Genomic DNA, 5,536 nt, shown 5'->3' on the forward strand with positions numbered 1-5,536 from the left:
TTTAATTCTAATTCTAATTGCAATTCCACCTATCAAAATCTACCTTTAAAATATTTTACTTTGATAAAAGTAGATGTGATTGAGATTACAGCAATTGTGACATTTTATTTAAATTATTTTCACTGCTTTATATTTATAATGAGTTTAAACAATTATAATTAAAATATCACAATAATAAAAAATCAAAATAAATAAATTCTTAAGATTACAATTCAAAAATAAGAGAATAAAAAGAATTTGCACATAAAAAATATATTACAAAATTACAATTATATATCCTTAATTTAAATAATAATAATAATAAAAGATTGGTATCTAATCTAATAAATTAATCGTCTAAAATTCAGAGCAAACAATATGGCACAAAGATCTGTTCTAATTCTCTTTCCTCTGTTGTTCTTCTCATGTCAAATTCTTTCATCATCGTCTTCTTCTTTGCGGGTTATTAATTCGCCAAGTACGGAAGCTCGGAGGCTTATCCGCAGTTTTAACTTGTTTTCCAGTTCCGGCGTCAACTCCGGCGGCGGCCCCTCTTCCGGCCGATTACCCGATGCAGTACTGTCGTCCTCATTAGTCGAAAAGCAATTCAGACTCCCAGTCCGTGGTCCTTCGATTCGGAATTTGGGCCATTATGCCGGCTATTATCGACTTCCTCACTCTAGAGATGCAAGGCACGGTATTCTTTTTGATTGAAAATGTTTATAATCTGAAACATTACATATTTGTTTGGGTGGTTCAGGATGTTTTACTTATTCTTTGAGTCGAGAAAGAATAAGCGCAGTGACCCAGTTGTGATATGGTTGTCCGGAGGACCCGGAGCTAGCTGTTTAAAATCTATGTTTTATGTAAACGGTCCTTACCATATAACCAACAACAATTCTCTTATCTGGAATAACTTTGGTTGGGACCAAGTCTCCAACTTGATCTATGTGGACCAGCCAATCGGCACCGGTTTCAGCTATAGTTCCCATAGTTCTGATTTTCGTAATGATCAAGAGGGTGTTAGCAATGACTTATATGACTTCTTGCAGGTCGATTTAATTTCTTACCTAATTTCCAAACAAACAAACAATCAACCAAACTGATAATTATATGTTAAAAAATAGGCATTCTTCGCTGAACATCCTCAATATTTGAGGAACGATTTATACATAACCGGATCATCATATGCCGGCCACTATATCCCGGTCTTAGCTTCTCGGATTCACAATGGAAACAGAAACGGAGATGGAGCACCCATTAACCTTAAGGTATAATTAATTAATTTCAGTTCATAATTCATCATCGGTTAATTATTAATAATTTATTTATTTATTTATTTATACAGGGTTTTGCTATTGGAAATGGATTGACAGACTTTGCAATTCAATACAAGTCAATGCCAGAATATGCTAAAAGTGTGAATCTGATCACAGAATCTCAAGCCATGGAAGTCTCCAGATTGATATCAGCCTGCGAGAGAGACGCAGCTAAATGCAGTACTATTAATATTTTCTTTTTTTTATTATATATACTTATATTAATTTGTTGTTTCAATTCTCATGATCATGTTCTTAAAACAAAAATTAAGATGCAAGGCGAGGAGGAGGAGATAGCTGTATAAAGGCGCATTCTTCCTGTACTAACATATTCGATGGTATAATGAGATTAATTGGTTATAGGAATGTAAGGAATTAAGGAATGAATGAATGTGTTACATTTTATTTATTTACTTTTGTGTAAGTGTATGTAACAATAATAATATTATTGGTTGTGCATGTATAATGCAGATTTACGACATTCGAAAGAGATGTGTGGGTCACCGTTGCTATGATTTCTCGTATATGGAAAACCTAATAAATGAGGGATCGGTTAGAGAAGCCCTTGGAGTTGGGAATATTAGTTTTGTTTCTTTGAACCGTATTATTTATAATGCGTTTCGTAAGGATTTTTCGAGGAATCATGCAATGAGAATTCCTCCGCTCCTTGAAGATGGAATTAAAGTCTTGATATATGCAGGAGAATATGATCTCATCTGCAATTAGTTTGGTAATCAATTATTAAAACTTTTCTTCTTTCATTCATTCTTTCTCATTGCAACAACAAAAACATTCCATTCCAGGGAACTATTGGTGGGTTAGGGAAATGAAATGGTCATGTAAGAGACAATTCAATGGTGCTTCCACAACTTCGTATGTAGTCGACGGTGATATTAAGGGAGAACTTATAAAATATGGACCTCTATCATTTCTTAAGGCAAGAAATCAAGCTATATATATATATATATAATTTACATATAATTTGAATAATTTGTGTGATTGAACGATCAGGTTCTTGACGCTGGACATATGGTTCCTATGGATCAACCGAAAGTGGCATTGGAGATGCTGGATAGATGGATAAAAGGGACCCTTTGAATGAAAGAACTATTGCTTCAGTTATTAATTTTATTTTCAACCCATGAATAGTTTCTAGATACTTCTTTTAAGTCCAATTATGAAAGTTGAAACCCGTAGTTAAAGTCTTGAAACATACTAATAAAATCTTTAAAATAATAAAGTGAATGTCAAACACAAGAGAACTTTTGAGGCATATCAAGTGAGTGATATGTACTCAATTTAATTGAATAAAATAAATGTTTCAACAAAGTATATATCAATTTTAAAGTTTATATTTAATTTTTTTTTTTTTTTTGTATATGATGATGTTTGGCTCATTTTGATTAGTTTAGGTTAGGGTTACAAATGAGTCAAGCTACTCGTGAGCTGTTCGCGAACTGCTCGATCAAAGCTCGGCTTGAGCTTGACTTTGATCGAGTTCGAGCTAAGCTCGAGCCGACTCGTTTAATATTCAAGCCGAACTCGAGCTCATATAATGCTCGCTCGATGACTTGTCAAGTTTTTTCGAGCCTGATATATATGGAAATACTTTTAAATAACTTTAATTTTTTTTTATTGTGAGAAATTTGTGCTTATATAGATCGTTCATAGATATATATGGAAAAACACTATTATATATATTAATCGTTCATAGATCTATATAGAAAAACACTATTATATATATTAATCGGTTCATAGATCTATATAGAAAAATACTTTTAATATATATTGTTCATAGATCTATATAAAAAAATATTTTAATATATATTGATCATGGATCTATATAGAAAAACAAAGAGATAAAAAAAATATTAGTATATTATATATAATAAAAGATAAAAAAATATTAGTTTATATTTTGTATATAGTATGAAGAGATAAAAAAGATTAGTATATATTATATATAATATGTTGAGAGAAAAAATGAATTTACAATATTAATAATATATTGTAATATATAAATAAATTAATAGATTCTTGTTATAAATAAGTTAATAAATTCTTCTTATATTTGTACCCAAATAATTTAATTATAAATAATAATATTTAATAAAAAATAGGTTGATTTTGTTTTTGTCCGTATCTACCTCTAAACCTTAAAGTAAGTTAAATTTTAGTTATTTGTTTTAACATGTGTTTTTTATATTAATTATTTTTAAGCTTAAATGCATGTAGGTGTACTTGTGCAATGCTTGAAAAACGTGACTTAAAAAATATTAATATATTGAATGTTCAAACAATTTATATAGTATTGTACTTTAATTTTAGAATTTTATATTTTAGAATTTTGACTAATAATTGTGGTTGAATGCTTTTTGGATTATCATGGTTTTGGTATTTTAAATAGTTATGATTTTTTCATATTTTCAATATTATGTTTTAAATTTTGAATATGTATGAAAGTTTGATATTTCATTTTGAAAATAAATTTTAGTTTGAGTTCGAGCTTAAATTCGAGCTCGAGCTCGAGTTTGAGCTCGAACTCGATCTTAAATTCAAGCTTGAGTTCGAGCTTTTCGAGTCGAGCCGAGCTTATAGGTAAATAGTCGAGTCGAGCTCGAGCTCAAATTTATAAACTCGTTCGAGCTCGAGTTCGAGTCAAGCTAATAAATACTAAATCGAGTCGAGTTCGAGCTCAAACAAATTCGAGCTCAACTCGGCTCATTTGCAGCCCTAGTTTAGATAAGTGTTTGACAAAATTTTCTTTATGATTTACTACAGTTTTTTTCATAGTAAATAAGATTTTATGGTGTAATTAATCTCTTCAAAATATAATTTTAATTTGACATTATAATATGAAAATATTGTATTTTATTTTTCTTCCTCCATGTAATAATATTAAAATATATTAAAAATGAGGAGAGAAAATGGAAAATAGAAATGTGATATCATATCATTGGTTAAAGATAAAAGGACAAGGAGAGATAAATAAAAATGACTTGGGTCTCTTGAAACCTCTACATGCTTTTGGAAAGCCACGCTTGAATGAGAGGTTGTATGTTGCACTGAATGAAAAAAAGGTGTAGAGGTATGGACAAGTTAATTATGGACCATTTGTTAAAATAGTGTCCTTCAATTTTTCCATATTGGTATTTTAAGTGTTACACGTATTAGCTCTAGAATTATTACGGTTATCCGAGTAGCAGTTACCATCAAACAATCTAAAACTGATTTAATGAGTCATTCGCAGTTTCACAGTCTGAATTAGTTCATATTTACACATGCCTGACTTAATCTTTGAGACAAGCATATGACTACTGACAAGATCAACCAAGTAGCATTCATTTCCAAACACTTGACTTGCATCTTCCAAATAAAGTATCTGAATGGGTGAAAATAAGTCAAGATGTCATACAAATAAAAGACTAATGTTGTTTAAGTTGATAGATGTTGGACACATAATACACATACAATATTCCACATCCAAGACAACAAGTAACACACTGGTGAACCATCGATTATTATCGAAGATACAACAAAACAAATGGGTCAAAGTAACCACATTAAGGTCCATCCCGTGTAGCAAAACTACCCAAGAGAAAATATGCATCTAGTCAACATAATCATTTCCATCATTGAGGTAACCGCCACAGGAATCCAACCAATGCCAAATATTTTAATACATTTGTAACATGATTGAATAGGAAAGGAGCAAATAAACTTCGTTGCTCTAGACAAGGATCAGTCCACCACACACAATCCAATCACCACTCACACGAAATACGTTCACTTCGTCCACCCCAATTAAACAATTAATCTACCAACATCAAAGTTAGCACAAAAAACACTTAACATAGACAAACTAATACCGCTAGATGTGAATATTTAACACATTATAAGGCCCAACCATCATTCTCGAATTTTAAGACGTTCACTAGCTAAACTCCAAAAATCGAAAGAAACTCAAACCAAACCAATTCTAAGTTGAATCTTCTCGGTCGTGAATGATTTCCGCGTCTAGTATTCTCCGTAGAGAATCATGTCATCCTCGGTAGAGATCGACGGGCCATCTCACTAGTTTTTCCCATGAAAAGCTAATCTTGTGACCCAACTTGGGGAGACACATTAGAAGACCCATTCATCATCCTCGAATTTAAAGACGTTCCCTAGCTAAATTCTGAAAATCAGAAGAAACTCAAATCAAACTAGTGCCAAGTTGAATCCTCTCGGTTGTGAAT

General features: G+C 31.4%; 1 pseudogene; it reads left to right on the forward strand.

The window, feature by feature from the left end:
* The first annotated feature begins 357 nt into the window (after nucleotides 1–357).
* On the forward strand, nucleotides 358–2,396 carry LOC124912786 (annotated as a pseudogene).
* Nucleotides 2,397–5,536: the final 3,140 nt, after the last annotated feature.

The sequence above is a fragment of the Impatiens glandulifera genome, chromosome 8 (genome assembly GCF_907164915.1).
Source record: "Impatiens glandulifera chromosome 8, dImpGla2.1, whole genome shotgun sequence".
Lineage (NCBI taxonomy): Eukaryota > Viridiplantae > Streptophyta > Magnoliopsida > Ericales > Balsaminaceae > Impatiens > Impatiens glandulifera.